We start from the raw sequence: 20703 nt of genomic DNA on the forward strand, positions 1-20703 counted from the left end.
AATGAGTCGGCAAAGACAACCCCAAGAACATAAGGCATTGGTTTCAGGCCAATAGTGCTAGAGAATCCTAGAAAAATGCTGCACCCATAATAAATTCTTCCAGGTTAGTACCCCTTCAGAATAAGAAAGGACCTACTATGTGCTGGGCACTCAGTTACTTTAGGAGATTTTCTTATTTAATTCTCTCAACAAATTGACAAAGATGGAAGTGATAGTCGATTCATTTTCTATCAGAGGAAACTTGATCAAGGTCATACAGACCTAAGGCCCAGAATCTGGATTACAAGACATTTCTTAGAAGCCTAGGACCTTTTTTAAAACCAACCTTTAAAAAAATCATTAAAGGTCCTTCCTTACAAAAAAAATATTAGATGATAGAATATATTAGAAAGGAATTGTTGTGATCAAAGAAGAGGTGAGAGATGAGAGAGTCATGCGAACTGATCTTTCTTTGGACCGTAGTGGCAATCCTTAAAGGGTCTGGGGAACCCTGGGGTTGGGTTACTGATGGACAATCTAGTTAGCTAAAATCTTTACTAGCTTCAAACAAGAAATATCATTTTTCCTGCATCTTTGTTCACATGCTGATCCTCCCTGTGGGCATTCCTCTCTTTTTGTCCATCCAAATCTTATTATTTCTCATGCCATCTCTCTAGGAAGACTTCTCTTGGGTTGGTTTCTTTTCTCTCTCTGCACTCTTGGGAAATGATAATTCCATGGGTCTTCCTGCCTCCATATAATCTTGATTCTCCAACTTAGAACACTGATGCACCTTTTCAGACATCTCCTTTGAGTCGCCTTGCATGTCAAAAATTTTACTAGACATCACCACATGGGTGTTAAGTAGGGATGTAAAGTTTAATACGTCCAAAATAGAAGCCTTGATTCTCCATTTTCCTAGCATTTCTAACAGTAAACAAATCAGTACAGACCACTCTCTCTTCTTCAAGAAGATTGTACTCCTAGTGGGAAAGGGAGATCCCACCAGACATAATGTTCTCTGATATATTTCAGCAGAAGTTAAAAACTAGAGAGAATTCCCAAGAGTCTGGCAGTCTGGGCTCCCCCTAACGCTAGGAGACATCACCATCATTGTCATCATTGGCTAGTTCCTGAAGGAGCAGAGACTTCCCAGCTAGACTTAACTTCCTTGAGGTTGGCAGTCATGACATGGTCTTCTGATCATCCACTCTCATGCTTGTGCCTAAATGCTTTTCAGCAATTAAGAATATGAGATTGATCTGATCACATAGATGCCATGAACAACTGATGGATGAAACTGGTACATTAATATGATTTCATATTCAGGTGTAAATTCAGCTTCTTAAGGGAAATGACATCTAAAATGATGGAACACTGTGCGCATGCCATCTTGAATTTCTCTTCCCTGGTGCATTGTTTGTGCACTGTTCATATCTCATGGGGGAGAGGAAAGGAACTATAATTAGTCAGTAATGCCCTTGGTGCTGGAATATTTCTATAAATTATTTCATTTCACTCTTACCACAGCTCATCGAGGGAAGCCAAGCCAAGAGAGGTTCGGTAACCTATTTTAAGTTAACCCAACTAGTAAGTAGAGGGGTAAGGATTTGAATTTAGACCTAACTGATTGTAATTTATAGGCAAGGAAGCTAAGATGGAGAGATATTCAGCAATGTCTGCAAGTTCAAGGCCATAATGCATACCCAGATCTGTCTGATTCCTAAGTTGATGCTCTTTCTATAATATTATACTTCTTTACACCTGCCACCAATGCCAACACCATCTCAAGTAATGTTGGACCTGATTGGATGTAAAACATGAGAAGCACTGGAGACAGTTTTGCTCACCCAATGCAGAATTCAGGGAACAAATCTCCTGTGAGAAAGTTGCTAAGCAAGACTAACATTTCCTAGGGATATTGAAAATGGAGTAGAGTTGAAAGATTTGGAAAGTGCCACTATAATTTATCTAACATTTAAACCTCCTCTTAGTTCCTTTTTTGCTGGAAAAACACAGTTTTGTTCTGAGTTAGTGAAAGAAATGTTTTTATAGTGGAAATACCAATTTATTTCCATAATAGAAAATTGACTATGTTATTGATCCCTATGTCCCATCTGCCAAGTCCTCCTAATTATAAAATTGAAAGGTGCATTTGGTAGCATAGTAACTGTCAAACGATTATTGATGGAAAGCTGTTGTTATAAGTCTGGATATGAGTTCCTTTAATGATAAACTGACATGGAATGAGACTCCAAATTAAATATTTCATTTACTAAGTGAAATGTTTTTGTCCAAATCCTTCTGCTAAGAGTTGGTGAATATAATCATCCTACAAAACATTCATTCTTCCAGAGACATTGGACCTCACCAAACATCAGCTCAGAGTCGTGCTTATGAAACTGATATTTCTCATTGCAGATTAATGTTGTTTTAATTTTTAAAAAATTGGTTCCTGTGGCTCTTTATTTTTGCTATCAGAGATCCTCACAATCCACATTCTGCTTTGTTTTCTGAACAGTAATACTCTGCTTAAATGTCAACATCTCCAATAATATTTACACAGATAGCTACTTGAGAATTTTTTAGTATTTTGTGTGTTTTATGTGCAATTAAAAAAAAAAAAACAACAAAAAAACCTTGGGATAGTGCCTTATCTGATTTTCCCTCTAATTTGGCAGGGATTAAAGCTTTAGCCTGGCATAGTCTAAGATGATGTCAAGCCGTTGAACTTTGATGAACACGTACCACTGAGACTAATAAACTCTAATTAGACCATAGGTCTCTTCTGAAATGGGCACTGTCCATTCCATATACCACAAATATTGGCCCAGAATCAGGGATAAATTCTGAACTGATGCTTTAGCTGCATATCAGAAAACAGAGGAGTTCCATTGAAGGTGAGAGGGAAGGGGGTGACCCCAGAGAGAGAGGTGCCTAGCAATAGATGTTCAGGGAGGGGCGGGATACTGGCTGCCCCTGAAGCCTGGGGGTATGAAGCACCCAGATTCACGAAGCCAAAATTCCATCTTTGTCCTTCAGACTGCTCTGCATTCGTGTGTCTTTGAATCTTCCCTCAGCTCTGTAGTTATTCATTTCACTATCATTTCCTGTAGGTTTTCTCCATTCTCTCCTCTGGATTTCCTACCTGGAGATGTTTGGGCTCTGTAGTTATGTCTGCATCGTGGGCCCTTTCCTACTTTCTCCCTTTGCACAGCACCCTGGGAGGATTCCTAGGGTCCGTTTGTCAGTTTTCCACACAGTCCCCCTCACAAGTGCAAACTCTCAGACGCGTTGTGTTCCAGGGTTACATCTCCACGAGGGCTAATCACTCTTATTTCTTAAGCCCCTGTTTTTATTCTATGGATATTTTCCTTCATCCCTCTGAAATATTTATTTTTCTTTCTTTCAAAGATTTTGTATTTTTGGTGCTTGGTTTTGTCTCTGGCCGTCTTGTGCTCCCCTGGTGTTCATTCTTTCATTTGTTGAGCTTGGTGTTTCTCTTCTACATAAACTTCCTAATGGCCACAAATGGGGAGGCTTAAAACAACAGAAATTTATTCTTTCACAGTTCTGGAGCCTAAGTGTCTGAAAGGAAGGTGTTGACAAGGCCAGGCGCCCCCACTTAAGGTTCTAGGAAATAATTCTTTCCTTTTTTTCTTTTTTAATATCGTAGTAAAAAAAAAAAAAAAAAAAAAAAAAAAAAAAAAACCACACATAACATGAAATCTACCAAATTTAAAGTGCATACTGCCAACCGTATGCACGTTGTACAGCAGCTCTCTGAATGTTTCATCTTGCAAAACCAAGACCTGTACCTGTGGAACAACTCCTGTTTTCCCACCTCCCTGTCCCCAGGGACCACCATTCTTTTTGCTTTGATGATACTTTAGATACCGCACGTGAGTGGGATCATGCAACCTTGCCCTTCTCCGGCTGGCTTCTGTCACTAGCATGATGTCCTCAAGTTTCACCGCGTTGCAGGATGTGACAGAGTTTCCTTCTTCATGCTGAACAAGACCCCACTGCGTGTAGGCACCACCTTCCTTCATCCACTCATCTGTCAAGAGACATTTGGTTTTCCTCTCTCGCTTGGTGGATCCTACTGCAATGGACTTGGGAGAGCAAGTATCTCTCTGAGATCGTGATTTCAATTCTTCTGGATAAACACCCGGAAGTGGGATTGATGGATCAAATTGTACTTCTATTTTTAATTTTTGGAGAAAGCTTCATGCTGCTTTCCACAGTGGTTGTGCCGTTTGCATCCCCACTGACACCAGCGCATGGCTGCAAACACTTCTTACTAGATATGAGGCGACATCTCATTGTGTTTCTGATTGCACTTCCCTGATGATTGATGGTGTTGAGCCTCCTTGTTTTTGCCTGTTGGTCACTTGCATGTCTCCTTTGGAGAAACATCTAGATAAGTCCTTTGTCTTTTTTGTAATCAGTTTATTTGTTTATTCTTTATTTTGCTATTGAAGGACTTCTTATGTATTTTGGATATCAACCCCCCAAAAGTCCCTAGTGTTTTCATAGGGATAGCATTTGGTCTGTATCACTGGGTAGGCAGACCTTATTGCAAACCTGTTTGTTTTACTGAACATAATATTTGAACTCATTTTGTTTATTATGACAATTTTGTTATTGTCCCCATAGGGGCTATTTGGTCTAGGATTGCATAGTGTCTGATTTGGGCACTGCTAATATTGATCTCTTCTTAAAGAAAGAGTTTTGGAAACCTATAGGGCCACTATAAGCCTATTGGGGGAAATCTGCAATACCCCAGATCTGCACTGCTAGAGGGGAAGATACATGAACAACATGAAAAAACAAGGGAAGAAAATGATCCAAACAAATCTAGATTCTATAGTAATAGGATCCAATGACAGTATGTTAGAAGAAATGTCATAAAAGGACTTCATATTATACATGATTAAGATGATTTGCAAAGCAAAGGATGAGATGAGAGCAATTGCAGGCAATGAATGATAATACCAATAAGCTGAAAGAGCACCTGCAGGAAGCAAAAGATCATTTCAACAAACAGATAGAGATTCTCAAAAAAACCCAAACGGAAATCCTTGAAATGAAGGAGACAATAAACCAAATAAAAAACTCAATGGAAAGCATCACCAACAGACTAGACCACTTGGAAGACAGAACCTCAGACAATGAAGACAAAATATTTAATCTTGAAAATAAAGTCGCCCAAACAGAGAAGATGGTAAGAAATCATGAACAGAATCCCCAAGAACTATGGGACATCATGAAAAGACCAAATTTAAGAATTATTGGGATTGAGGAAGGCACAGAGATACAAACCAAAGGAATGAACAAACTTTCAATGAAATAATATCAGAAAATTTCTCAAACCTGAAGAATGAAATGGAAAATCATATACAAGAGGCTTACGGAACACCAAATGCACAGAAGCACAACAGATCCACACCAAGGCACATTATAATGAAAATGCCTAACATTCAAAATAAAGATAGGATTTTGAAGGCCGTGAGAGAAAAGCATCAGATTACATATAGGGGGAGACCAATACGGATAGCAGCCGACTTCTCAACCCAGACTCTAAAAGCTAGAAGAGCCTGGACCAACATATTTCAAGCTCTGAAAGAACATGGTTGCCAACCAAGAATCCTATACCCAGCAAAACTAACCTTCAGATTTGAAGATGAAATAAAATCCTTCCATGATAAACAAAAGTTAAAAGAATTTACAAATAGAAAGCCTGTGCTACAGAATGTTCTCAACAAAATATTCCATGAGGAGGAAATGAAAAACAACAATGGAGGTCAGCAAAGGGAGGAACTACCTTAGAGAAAAACCATTCAAAGGAGAAACCAAGCCAACTTAAAAACCAAAAATAAGCCAAATGACTGGGAATACAAATCATATCTCAGTAATAACCCTGAATGTTAATGGCCTAAACTCATCAATCAAAAGACATAGACTGGCAGAATGGATTAAAAAGAAAGACCCAACAATATGCTGTCTGCAAGAGACTCATCTCATAGAAAAAGACATCCACAGACTAAAGGTGAAAGGATGGGAAAAAAACCCACCATGCACATGGACTCAGTAAAAAGTGGGGGTTTCCATCCTTATATCAGATAAAGTGGACTTCAAGCCAAAGTTAGTCAGAAGGGATAAAGAAGGACATTTCATACTGCTTAAGGGAACCATAAATCAGGAAGACATAATGATAGTAAATATTTATGCCCCGAACAATGCTGTATCCCTGTACATCAAACAAATCCTTCTCAATTTCAAGAATCACATAGACCACAACACAATAATTCTGGGTGACTTTAACACACCGCTGTCACAACTAGATAGATCTTCCAAACAAAATCCAACCAAAGAAACCATAGAACTCAATAATACAATCAATAACCTAGACTTAATAGACATATATAGAATAGTCCATCCATCAACAAGTGGATACACTTTCTTCTCAGCAGCACATGGAACCTTCTTGAAAATAGACCATGTGTTATGCCACAAAGCAGCCCTTAGGAAATGCAAAAAAATAGAGATACTGCCTTGTGATCTATCAGATCATAATGGACTGAGAGTAGAAATCTATGACAAAATAAAAAAGGGAAAATACTCCAACACTTGTATCACTGGGTAGGATGGACTTTTAATATTATTGAGTCTCCCAATACATGAATATGACATGTCTTACCACTTTATGTCTGTTTTAATTTCTCTCCACAGTGCTTTGTAGTTTTCAAGGTCTATCTTTAGCCTCTTGGTTTAGTTTATTCCTAAGCATTTTGCTATTGTGTGATTGTAGGAAGAATCCTTTCTCACCTCCTCCTAGCTTCTGGTGGTTGCTGGACCACCTTGATGTTCTTTGGCTTCTGGTCTCATCTCTCTGATCATTCTTTCATCTTCCTATGGACTTTGTCCCCCTCAGTTTCTCCTTTGTGTCTCTGGATCCAAATTCCCTTCTTATAAGGACTCTAGGGGTTGGATGGTCTTCCCTAATCCCACATGGCTTAAACCTATCGTTAGCTCCTAAGACTCTATTTCCAATTAAGCTCCCATTCACTGATGCCAGGGATAAGGACTTCAATACAACTTTTTGGTGGACATATTACAACCCAATGCCTCTCGAAGGTGTTGCTTCTCTCTGTTGTTCAGTGACTTTAGGCACTATACCTAGTCTGGTGTTCAAAATTCCCTACCTACCTATGGTTCCTTTTCATTATCGCCTGTCTCTAATAGTTGTAGAGAAGAAACAGGACATGATTTAAAGAAGGACTTTTGACACTTCTTTAACATATGGTGTTACCTTGGTTTTTGGTTCTTTTATATATATATATAAATTTTCTTGTTTGTTTGTTTTGGTTTTTGGTTCTTTTATATATATATATATTTCTTGTTTGTTTTAGTTGTAGGTGACACAATACCTTTATTTTATTTTCATGTGGTGCTGAGGATCGAACCCAGGGTCTCACGCATGCTAGGTTAGCGCTCTGTCACTGAGCCACAACCCCAGCCCATGGTTATTGGTTCTTTAGGTAAAACAGCCACCCTAGTGACAAACTCAGGTGGTGTTGGGGGAGGAGACTCCTTTTCCTCTGCCTGGAATAAAGGATAAGAAAGGCCGAGATGCCTGGATGCTGACAACACCGGGGTCCCCGCCAATCCCCTCCGTGTTTGCTCTGGAGCTCTTTCCTGTGCTTTCTGTGCTTTACCTCTGACCCTGGACCCTTCCTGGAACCTGGAGTCCTGGAGGTATGTTAGCTAGGTTTTCCTCCAGCACCCCAATCCTGTTTGCTTCTTTCAGCTACTCCTCTGCTTCACGTGTCCTTTGTTGGCTTTTAATTCCTGCTGCAGATAGTCTTTTTCCAATCCACGCCATCTGATGTAGGGGTTTGGCTTGAGAGCAATCTGGAGGGCTGTCTAGTTGATTTTTGCTCCTGTTCCAATTTTCTAAAAAAATTCCCTGAAAAGCACCCTGTGATTTGGCGGGGGGAAAATAACGGGGGATAATATTGGGCTGCTTCTTCCCTGAACTTGCCCCTCGAATATGGGGGATCCCTTCGCCTGGGAAGTGGTAGATTGTGATAGTGGAGGGCAAGAATGTGGAATTGGACACACCTGAGTTGAAAACCAGTCCTGCCTGTTACTGATTGTGGAATTTTGAGCAACTGAATGAACTTTTTTGGACTTTAATTTCTTCAACTACAAAATGCAGAGGATGACGGATGGTACTCGCCTTGGAGTGTTGCAAACGTGCAATGCGATGCCCCACGCAAGGACCTCACGCCTGCACGAGGTGTTTGATAAAAGGAAACAGCTGCTCCTCATCTTATAACTCAAATACTAGCTGCACCTTCAATTGCAGAGCTGGGCTTTGCTCTGACTTTAAGCTGTTGTTTCTCCAAAAGTGGACCCTTCACTGACTCCCACGCCGAATTCAATTGTAGTGTGGCTTTTGCAGTTTTGGTCATAGTTTTGTAATATACCCACCAGACAAGTTAGAAAATTCCCCACAGACTTATCTAGGATGCATCCTGACCTGAGTGGCTCTGGAGAACCCCCCCACCCCATCTGTGCACTCACAGACCGAGTGGATACGGACCGAGATTTTGCACAATGGCACAGAAGCCATGCTCTCAACACGGTCTCATGCTGTCTAGCTCTTGTCTGTGCCTTGCACGGGGTCCCTTTCCTGAGGGGTCTAGGGTGAATCTTGGCCTCCCCTCTGCTTCCTGGTTAGTGGGGGCCCTTCTACGACCTGTCATGTGGTTGGTTTGGAACTTCTGCTGCCTCCCTTATTCACTGGACCTGGTCTTTTCCGATACCAAGCCTGCTGTAATCACTTCCGAGTGCCTCCTGGAACTTATAGTGTTATATATTATGCTGCCCAGTTAGGCCCTCTGTGTCTCCACATACTGTGGAGATGACTGCAGCAGTTCTTTGTCATTCAAGGTGAAGTGTAGGTGGAAGAGCACGTACTGGGCTGGGAGTTCCATGAAGACAGGGACCACACCTGACCTTCATCCTGGACAAGGCCACTGTAGCCACTCTGTAAACCAATGAATATGTAAAGCAGCAAGATGGTGGCTGTACCAGTTTGCTCTGACTTCCTTCACAAAGTACTTTGGACTGGAGCTTAAGCAATGAAAATCCACTGTCTCCCAGTTCTGGAGGCTGGATGTTCACGATTAGCTTGGTGGTTTCTTCAGAGTCTCTCCCCTTGGCTGGTCAATGGCCGTCTTCTTGTATCTCTTTGTATCTTGTTATACCTCCTTTCCCTCTGTGCTGGTCTGAATCCTAATCTCTTTTTTTTCTCTCATTATTTTATTTTATTTTTTTGCATTTTGATTCATGGTACACAAATGGGGCACATCTTTTCGTTTCTATGGTTGTGCATGATGTAAATTCACAGCATTCATGTAATTGTACGTGTACATAGGGTGATGATGTCTGTCTCATTCCACCATTTTTCATACCCCCCCATTTCCCTCTACGTAATCTAAAGTTCCTCCATTCTTCTTTCGCTCCCACTCCCATTATATATCATCATCCACTAATCTTTTTTTTATAAGGACCCCAGTCATATTGAATTGGGGCCCACCCATCTGACCTCATTTTACCTTTGTTGCCTTTTTAAATGCACTCTGGCCCATGTAGTCACATTCTACGATTCTGGGAGTTAGGACTTGAGAACAGGAATTGAGGTGGGGACACAATTCAGCTCCTAACCACCTTTGACAATTAGTACTTATTCAGTAAGCATTTCTCCTCTTTTCCTTCTATTACATTCATTACTTCCTTTCCTCCTAGTTATAATTAGCCCTGTGATCAGATTATCACAGGTACTGATTCTTAGAAATAAAATAAAGCAGAAGTATGATTTCACAAAAGTAAAAAGAAAGCTAGTCTTGCACAAAGCATAGGTAAAACAACTTATGTAACTATCATTGTATTGAAGTTTTCCCAACCTTCCTTTGAGAGTCAAGTAAATTAGTTTCTTTTCTTTTCTTTTTTTTTTTTTTTGGTGCTGGGGATTGTTGGGGGCTGTGTTATGTTGGCGGCGCCGGGATGGCGCCTGATCACATCGGCAGCGAGGAGGTTAATTGACATACGCACACTCAGGTGATTTTCTCGTCCATGCATACAATGTATGCGCATGTGTTCTCGAGCACTAATTGCCTGCTCCGAGCGTCTCGCCTAATCTTTGCGTAAGAGGCGTGGCCCTGCTCTCCGCCTCCTGGAGGTGATATAAGCGAGACAGAGACACAGCAGCCATTAGCAGGAAAACAGCAGAAGAAGACACACGCGGCAGCAGCGAGTAGGGGCAGCGGCGGGAAGCAGATCGCGGAACGGAGAACTGAGACGCATCACTAGGGCACCTTGGGTGGACGTACCCTTAGTTCACAGGATGCAGGACTTTAAAGTGTAGCAAGTCTCTTCCTCTAAGCTCTAAGCAAAGCTTGTCTTTCTCTCAAAGTTTCTCTCTTAAGCAAAGTCTCTTTCTCTCTGATAAGCGGGCTCTCTCTCTCTCTCTCTCTCAAAGCAAGTAAACCTCGTTTCCTCTATCCTCTATGAACAAGCAAGAAAGCAGTGCACTAAAGAGAAAGATAGAAGTGCCTCAGTTTCCACTCCACCACCCATAAGACCCGTGCAAGTTGTTGCTGCAAGCGGTCACAAATATCCATGGATTTTGGAACCGCAAAGAGCCAGCGACAGGGGATGGAACCCAGGGCCTTGTGCTTGCAAGGCGAACATGCCACCGACTAAGCCATCTCCCCAAGAGTCAAGTAAATTAAAATTCATCAAGAAGCCTCTCTATCTGCTGGGCACATGCTTATCTCACTTAATGAACTTAATGACATCTAGCTCTTGTCAGTTCCTTGCCCGGGGTCCCTTTCCTGAGGGGGCTAGGGTGAATCTTGCTATCATATCTAGATGGACATTGCTATTCTTATTTTGAGAAGAGAAAAGTGGGTCTCAGGTGACAGAAATAACTTGCCCAAGGACTTTACCCATTGCCACATGCCTCCCAAGGTATAGTGCATGAGCCTTGGATGAGGCCAGCTTTGGGGTCACCAATGTAAGACTGAGACTCTGGCCACAAAGTACTCACAATGTCTTGGGAGGGACCACATTCTTCAACTGACTCCAAAGCCCATCAGCAGGTGCCCCCTGCTATAACTGATTTCAGCACCAAGGGTTTGGGGTTTTTTTGGGGGGTGGGGGAATATTTTTATTTAATTTCTTATTTTTTGGAATAGAATTCTACTCTGTTCCAAAATAGTCAGAGCATAATTTTTCCCAATCCCTCCTGCTTGCCAAAGATTCTGTGGCCTTCTGGAGGGGTTCCTGAGCTGACCGAAGCTCTGGCAGATGGAAGTGGGGCTCAAGGTCGGGACAGGGAACTTTTCCTCACCGTGGGAGACGTGAGTGTGTTTAAGATGAAGATACCATTTGCCATCTGCCAGGTGGTATTCCCCCAAAAGGGGATCGCATGAGAGTTGAGTGAGGCGCTCAGACTGCGAAACGCTTTGCAGATTGGTGACGGATTTAAATTCTTTACATAACAGTGAGTCACCCATGTTTAATGCCTGATGAAGGAGGAGTGCATGGCTCCCGGCTCAGGGTTAGAGGCAGCTGGAGGGGTTCTGGACTTCAGAAAGGCCACACAGATGTTCTGTCTGCATTGGATGCTTGGTGTGATTTTGATCAGACTCTGCACCCTGTCCGGGACTCGCTGTCCTCATCTGAAGGACAAGGATGCTGACCGACACGGAACTTAAAGATGTTAAATGAGATGAGTGATCATTGGAAGCTGGGAGCGAACCTCAGTGTCTCACACCCATGTCCCATTGTCCACCAGCCTGTCCCAGGGACGCCCCAGCTCTCACGACCTGTTACTGCAGATCATCATCTTTTTTCTGGATGAATGGAGTCACCTTCCAAGTAAATGTCCTCTTGTCTCTAAAATGTGAATTTAGAGAGGCCCTTGTCTCCATCGATTCTGTCTGTGGCTCCTGAATGTCTGCACAGTGAAATCCAGGAGTCTCTGGAGTACTGGGACCTTCCCCGCTGAGCTGGATCGCTCCTTTCTCCTCTTTCCCTGGGTCTTGCCCCGGCTCTGTCTGCTTCTGTTGCTGGAGGCTTGCCTGCTGGAGACTTGGTGAAGCAAGGTGCTTTCTCTGTTTCTAGTCTCATGGTGTCTTTTTCCCACTCTGAATCTACCTCACGGTCTCCTGGATTTTCTTAGTGTTCAGAGTCTTAGCCCAGGCTAGACGGAATGGGATAAAAGTTTTACTTACGATGATAATCATAAAGCTCTACTAATCCTATGAGTTAGCATGAGGTCAGATCTGTCAAAAGTTCTCAGTGAATGTTTATACCATTACTACTTTAAAACTATCATCGTATCATCTGTTCAGATCAATAAGTTAGAAATATATATTAGTTTTAAACTTTTTCTACTAAATGTTTACAGATTTGCAAATACAAAGGCATTGCTGACCTATTTATTTCAAAGATTAACACATTATTTTCAAAGTATGGGTTACCTTTCCTTATCTTTTTTACAGTTTGTTCTAATTAGTCATACATGACAGTAGAATGCATTTCGTCACATCATACATAACTGGAGTATTACCTCTCATCCTTCTAGTTGTACATGATGTAGAATCACACCAGTCGTGTAGTCATACATGTACAATAACTGATTCATTCTGCTATCCTACCTACCCCCATGCCCCCTCCTCTCCCTTCACTCCGCTCTGCCTAAACCAAAATACCTCTATTTTTCCCAATTCCTCACCCCCTTATTGTAAATTAGCATCTGCATATCAGAGAAAACATTTGACCCTTGGTTGTTTTTTGGGGGGATTGGCTTATTTCGCTTAGCATGATTTTCTCCAGCTCCACCATTTACCTGCAAATGCCGTAATTCCATTCTTCTTTAAGGCTGAGTAATTTTCCATTGTGTATATATATCACATTTTCTTTATCTTTGCTGTTGTGAATTGAGCTGCTATAAACATTGATGTGGCTGTGTCACTGTAGTATGCTAATTTTAAGTCCTTTGGGTATAAACTGAGGAGTGGGATAACTGGGTCAAATGGTGGTTCCATTCCAGGTTTCCTGAGGAATCTCCATACTGCTTTCCAGAGTGGTTGCACCAATTTGCAGTCCCACCAGCAATGTATGAGTGTGCCTTTTCCCCCACATCCTCAGCAACATTTTTGTTGCTTGGGTTCTTGATAACTGCCATTCTGACGAGTGAGGTGAAATCTTAGAGTAATTGGCTCTTTTTAGTCTGAGTTCTGTCTCTGAGGTGAAGGGTCGGGAAGTTTTCCTGGAGTAGAAGTGCTTACACTGAGTCTCAAAGTCTAATGGTCTTACTCTAAGCCAAGAAAGGGGATCTGGAAATGAGGAAGGTAATCCCTGTTAGGGGAGAGGGATTGGCAGTCTCAAAGAGGGAATAGATGGTAAGTTTGGGAAACGGAGAGATGAGTTTGACTGGATCAAGATGCAGCCTGAAGAAGAGGCACTGGGCCTGGTGGAACCCTGCTCTTCACCCCTGTCCCCAAAGCTTTACTGTCTCCTCCCTCAGGCTGGGATGCCCTCCAGTCCCTGTCACCCAGTGCTGCCTATCAAAACCCAGCCCATCCTACAAGTCCCAGGTCCAACATTACTTTTTTTCCAAATAGACTTATAATTTCACCAGGGTGGGGACCCAGTCTGATTGCTCACTGCTGTATTCCAAGTATTTGTCCTAGTGCTTGGCAGGGACAAATTTTTATTCTCTTCATATTCTTCAATAAATGAATTATGCTAAAAGTGTTAGTCCTACCTAATATCTGCTCTCCTTTTCTCCTGGCTAACAGAATGGCCCTGTAGTTTAGAGTAGCACTATTCCCAGACCTAGGCAACAGATCAATGCCGTCCAACAGAAATACAACAAGAGACACAAATGGGAGACGTGTATGTAATTGAAAATTTTCTAGTTGATACATTTAAAAGTAGAAAGGAACAGGTGAACTTGTGATATTATATTTGGTAGTATATTTTATTTAACTCAATATAGCCAAAATGTTAGTCTTATATATTAAGTGTATTTTATTTAGTATATTTTACTTAACTCAATATATCAAAAATATTGGAGAGTATCTTGTATTTAACTTGGCACATCCAAAATATGCAATATTTTATGTTCTTGTTTTGTACTGAGTCTCTGCAGTCTGTGCATTTTATACTTTGCCTCTCTACCTGGACTAACTGTACTTCAAGAGCTTAGTAGCCAGCCATGGCCAATGGCTCCCTTTTTGACCAGTTCAGTTCTGGCCGAGTGCGATGATCCATTTCCTGCTTTCCCAGACTCCTGTTCATTAAGAGGCTGGCCATGTGACCCAGTTCTGACCAACAAGGTGAAAAGGGACATTGGCTGGGGCTTCCTGCAGAAGCTTTCACTTTCCTGATTAAAGGGACTTAATGCCACCCTTTGTGCCACCCCTTCCATCTTGTCTTAAAGGCAGATGTGCCATCAGGCCGTTCGGTAATGTTCAATTCAAGGGCCAGGTGATGGAAAACTTTTTCTATAAAGGGCAAATAGTAAATATTTTAGGCTTTGCAGGTGACGTGGTCTCATTGGCAAGCACTTGACTTTGCTATTATAGTGTAAAGACGGTCAAAGACAATAAGAAAACAAGTGTACATGAATGTGTTCCAATAAACATTTATTTGCAAAAACAGTGGGAGAGTCAGATTTGCCTGTGGGACATTGTATTAATTCATTCCTCGTTACTATCAGAAAAGACCTGAGGCAGCCTAACTTTTAGGAAAAAAAGGTCATTTAGTTCACAGTTCCAGAGATTCAAGGGCAAGGTATCATCACTGGCTTGGCTCCAGTGAGGGGTAATGGCATCACAATAGTGGACAAGTGTGGGAAGAAAGATCACTTCTCAAAACAGGAAGCCAGGGAGACTGGGGTCTCACAGTCCCTTCTGAGGGCATGCGCCCAGTGGACTTAGGGAGGTCCCACCAAGCTCCACCTCTTTAAGTTCACCAGCACCCAACACCACACGGAGGACCAAGCCTCCAACAGATGAACCTTTAGAGGATGCATTAAGCCATGTGCAAACCACAGCTGCCATACTTTGCCATCCTCAGATCCAGAGAATTGCAGAGACGCCAGCCCAGACTCTGTGGATCCACTTCTGGATTTCTCCTTACATGAGAAAAAATAAATCTCAATTTATCTCAGCCACTTTGAATTGGTTTTGGTGTTACTTGGGGCTGAAAGCAACCTCACGGATACTAGACAGATAGAATCAGTGTGCCAGTTATAATTAATGGCCTTTTTCTCCCAAGATATTGTTCCTTTTAAAAAAATATTAACACTAAGATAATAAGCTGATCACAATAAGATGAATACCATCTGCTGAGAACCACTTGTTTTATAAACTTTATTTCTTAGAACAACTGTCATTATAACTGATTCATCGAGGAGGAAATTGAAGCTAAAAACATAATAATCTTAGGTCACATTGTTAATAGGCAGCAGAAAGAGGGCTGGACTTCAGATCCCAGGAAAGTCCAAAATCATTCAGAAATGAATCACCTATTATGAGCTGAGAACTTCTTTAGCTACTTAGAAGATCCATGAGCACAAACAACAGTCCTTACCCTGGGGCACTTTACCATCTGTGCAGGGGGTTAGAAGATCCTTTGGAAAAAATATGCAGGATAAAGCCCAGCGGGAACCTTCCCAGGGTGCAGCCTGCCCCTGCAAACCCCCGTGTGCTGCCTCCTGTAAGGAAGGCGAGACCTTTGTGTGTTTCCCCTGGTGGCAGGCTACCTTCGTGAGGAGGGCCTCTGATTCACTGATCTTAACACAGCCACAGCAAGCAGCAGGCACTCAATGCTTGCAGAAGAAAAAGTCAGTCGAATTCACATCAGCGTCAGCAATAAGGTTGGAAGTTGCCTAGGAAACATGGATATCAGAAATGGTAAATTCAGTCCAAAGGTTCAACAAATACTATGTGGGTGCCCAAGTCCCAAGCACAGTGCTGGGCTTGAGGCTCGGGGAGACTGGGTCAGTCTGGGGAAGCACCCAGCTTACTGGAAGTGCGTTTTAGTAGCTATTTTGCTGCTGTGACTAAAAGGACCTGACCGGCACAACTGTAGAGGAGGAGGAATTTATCTGAGGGCTCATGGTTTCAGGTCTCCATCCATAGAAGGCCGGCTCCATTCCTTCTGGCTCCAGGTGAGGCAGAACATCGTGGCAGAAGAGAGTGGCGGAGGGAAGCAGCTCACATGGTGATCAGGAAGCAGAGAGAGACTCTGCTCTCCAGATACAAAATACGGATCCCAAAACTGAAGCACTCCCAGCCACGCCCACCTGCCTCCAGACACCACTCAGTTAATCCCATCAGGGATTAACTCACAGACTGGATTAAGACTCTCAACCCCATCATCTCTCCTCTGAACCTTCCTGCAATGTCTCACATGTGAGCTTTTGGGGGGCTCCTCACATCCAAACCATAACAAAGTGGTAGAACAAGCCAGGACTCAGCAGCTCAAGCAAAGATTCTAGAGACACATTCTTGGGAGAGGCCTGGCCACTGACTTCCAGGTAGTAACTCTGGGGCCTCCCTCACAATGCTCACGCCCACTGAGGTAGCATATTCATCTTCTGGTCAGTGACCCTGTTTCCAGAACCAGGTGTGTGTGCATTTTTTTTTTTTTTTTTTTTTTTATTACGATGTCACCAGCCTGTTTGCAATCCTGCTCCAGAGAGCAGGCAAGAGCCAAATGCACCTGCCTTCTGTTTGTTGCAGGTGAGTGGCTTTTGGGATCCAAGAAAGGAGGTCACTTGATCATTCAGGTCTTGGAAGACTCAATCCAGCCATGGGAATGCCATGCAGAGGGACATCAAGAGATTGTGAGCAAACATTCCTGGGATCTGGGTCTTGATTTCAGCACCAACGCTGCCCTATCTGCAAGGACCAATGCAGAAACACAGTGAGGTCCACAGGACACATCCCCTTCTCTCCTCTCCTGCTCAAGAGGAACTCACTTTACTGAGTCTTGTGGGTGTGAGGAGGCCTATTCTTATGACTTAGATTACCTGCCTTATTGGATAGAAGAATCTAAATGAGAAACCTGGCTCTACTTTCTAGCTGTTAAAAAAGTTAACAATCAAGTGAATTTCAGTGTTGCAAATTTGATCCCAAAATTTGATTTGGGACTGTAACGGAAAGTTAAATGGACCACAGTGAACTCCTCCTGGGTCAGGGAACTCGGACAGGCCACATCTGCTCTCTGAGACTCGACTTTCTTATCTGTGGAATCAGGGGTTGGACTAAATTATCCCTAAGCCCCTGCTGGCATTGCCATTTTTGAATTTAAATAGATCCATAATGACAAGGAATTGAGGGTTCCTCAGGCTGACCACATATCAGAAGCAGGGCCAAAGGCGGGAAAAAAAAAAATAGTTTCAGGTCCAACCCTGAAGATGCTGATTCAGAAGGTCTAGGTTAGAGCCTAGAAATATGTATTTTTTACTAGGCTTAGGTGATTCTGCTCACCCCTGCTCAGCCCGGCTGGCATTTGAGAGCCTCCAGAGGAACTGAAAGCCGTTTGCAGCCAGCCCAGATGAGTCATTTTTGTCATTTCAAAAGGTCTGCTTGGGTAAAAACACTGACCTCTCTCCGGTGCCTCAGATCCATCAGGGCCTTGACACAGCCGGGGTGTAGGTGGCCTCCCCAGCTGCATCGTTCAGATCTTTGGGGAGGGGGCAGGGCGAAGCCTTTGTGTTTTGCATCTTTTGATTTCCTTTTGTCCCGAAGAGGCAGAGGGTTTGAGGGTGGGAACAATACAGTCTAACTCTGACTCCACGGGTCCTCTGATGCCAGACCAGGAACTTCGCTGACTGTCCCATTTTCCTGGTATGGAGAATGGGGAGTGTGAGGCTCAGCTGGTCTCACGTGTCGCACGTCACTCACAGAATGTTTTAAAGCTCACAGATGCTTTGAGGATTAATAAGGTGCCTGGGAAAAGGGCAGTTTCTAAAACGGGGTGTTTGGATTGAACGTTGATAAGGAGCCGGTGGTGCAGTGCGTGCCGGCAAGAGCACGGAATTAGAGCCGGTCTGGTTGGTGCCAGGGGACTGAAATAGCCAACTCTGAAAACCGGGCGGGAGCAGCCCCGCGAAGACAGCATCTCCTCACGCCCCAAGCAGGGAACGCGGGCGGAGGGGGCTGGAGGAAGGAAGAAAGAAGGGCGCCCCGCAGAGCAGGAGTGGAGGGGGGCCTGGGCAGGAGGGTCCACCGAGGCTGGTGCCCATGATCGCAGGAAGGGGCTCCAGCTTGGCTGTTTCCCGGGGCAGCACTGAGCAGCCCCAGGAGCTGGAGGAGAAAGGGCTGGGTCACCAGTCCCCCAAGTGTTGACCTCACCCGTCCCTCCCAGGGAGGACCCAGGTTGGAAGCACAGCTGGGGACCGCCGGGCTGGCGAAGAGGACATTCTGGAAGCCGGTGCCGGGAGCCTGGCAGAGCAGAAAGGCGCCGTGTTACCTGAGCGCCGTCCCTGAGACCCCGCCTCACTCAGGACGATGTTCACCCATGAATGGCGCAGGGGTGTGTGTCCCCTGTACTGTCAACCGCCGCATGGTAAAACATGCAAATACCAGGCATTCGAAGAGGGGCTGAAAAGTAAATGTAAATGCAAGTTGTATTCTTTCCTTCCTGTGCCCCAGTCGATGCTGTTTCCATTCCCTGTGTGACAGCTGTCCTTTGGGACCGGCTTCGCAGCCCTGCTTCCATAGACATCGCCTGTAGGTAGAGCAGAGGCAGGAGACGGGGTGGGGGATGGCAGAGGAGCAGAGGGGATGGGGATTGACACCAAATTCCTTGCATGTATGATTTCGTCCAAATAAACCCAACTACTATGTATAATTATAATGCTCTAATTAAAAAACAAAAATCACCTGTGGGTCTTAAGTATTCGGCAGGTCTTGGATGAGGGCTCAGATCCCAGGTCTTAACAGTGCTGGGTGGATGCTGATGCTGTTGGTCCAGGACCTCACTTGGGGAAGAAAACCCAGTCTTCAGCTTCAGCTCCAGCGTTAGTCACTGGTGACAGATACCACAGTGACAGGGGCAGAGAGCAGTGGAGAAGCCAAAGGAAGCTGCCCCCGGCTGTGCATCTGCCATTGAACTATGTGTTGAAGGTGAAATACCCTCAATCTGACAGGAACAGTCTTTATACCCATTTTGCAGATGAGAAGCTTGAGTCTCAAGAAGCTTGAGATAGGTACCTGAATTCACGCAGCCAGCAAGTGCAAAATAACAAATACGAACTCAGGTTTGTGTTCATACCAAAAATAGACACAGGTTTGCTGTAGAAAGTTTAGAAGGACACACAGGCGAAAATTAAATTCCTTTGCATTTCTGTGACCCAGAAATAACTGCCATTAACACCTTCCTTTTCCTTTCTTACGTTTTTACAAGAAGTTGAATCCTTTAGCGTGTTGTCCCATAGGTCTTGGCCACACCCTGTATGCAAATCACCAAAGTCTTCGTGCCTCGGTTTTCCTGTCTGTAAAATGGGGACAATGACAGGATCACAATAGTTACTTTGAGGACAAATTGAGTTTTCTATGAAGCACTGGGGCCACTCCCTGCAGACAGCAGGTGCTGGATAAATATTATCAATCATTTTATTACCACTGCTATCACAAAGAAGGGAGAGCTGTCCACTACAAAAGCTGTATGGAGTGCAGACAGCAAGTGGCAGCGATCCTCAGCTGGAGCAGGTGCTCTGGGCTGGGAGTAAAGACGAACCTCATTCAGTAATTCAGGCAGGAGCCTGAATTTTAAATAAGCTTCCCCGTGGTTATGTGGCCAGTAGCCTGGGGACCATATGGAGAGAAAACCTGGTTGTTCAAGTGTCCAGCTTCCTGTCCAGAGGCTTTCCCATTGTTTTGGCCTTCTCCCTACAAGCCGGCACAGCTGATAAGAAGCCTGGGCACCAGTGTTTAAATATCACATTATCATTGTTTTGCTGTTTATCTGAGGTAGGTGTTTGGAATCCACCTGGTCCAAGTCTCTCAGTGAGAGCTGCCAAGCTAGGACTCAGCTCAGCCTGGCTCCCAGGGCTTTGGCTCTCATCTTCCCCTCTGCCTCGATCAGCTCCTTCTGACTGGCTCACCTGGTGCGCCAGTGAAGGACGCCACTGGGCCTGGCTTGGCTTGGTCACCGTGGGATCCAGCATCTCAAGATGGGATCCAGCTCCACAAGACCCAGAACACAGTAGGAATCCAATAAATGCTTGTCGAATGAATGAACAGAATTGCATTAAACAATGTTCACACACCGACCTTCCTTTTGCAAACAACTGATCCTGTTAATATTAACCCACTGCATACACCTGTGTCAGAACGTGGGTCCCACACCACTGCTCTGAGGACGTTTCTGAGCAGCACAGATTGATATCTATCTACTCTTCAACTTCAGAAGGAAGAATAATTGGCTAAGAAAGTACTAGGGGTCTGTAAACATGTGCTGGCCAGCAGGGGGATGGAGCAAATGTTGGTTCCTGCCCCCTTCTCCTGCCCAGACATCCAGTAAATTGGGGTTTCTAATGATGACTGCTCCTGAGACAGTTTGCTTACAGATAAGGAAACTAAGACCAGAGGGGTTAAGTCACATGGCCAAAGTCACACAGCA

Source organism: Sciurus vulgaris, assembly GCF_902686455.1.
Source record: "Sciurus vulgaris genome assembly, chromosome: 5".
Taxonomy (NCBI): domain Eukaryota; kingdom Metazoa; phylum Chordata; class Mammalia; order Rodentia; family Sciuridae; genus Sciurus; species Sciurus vulgaris.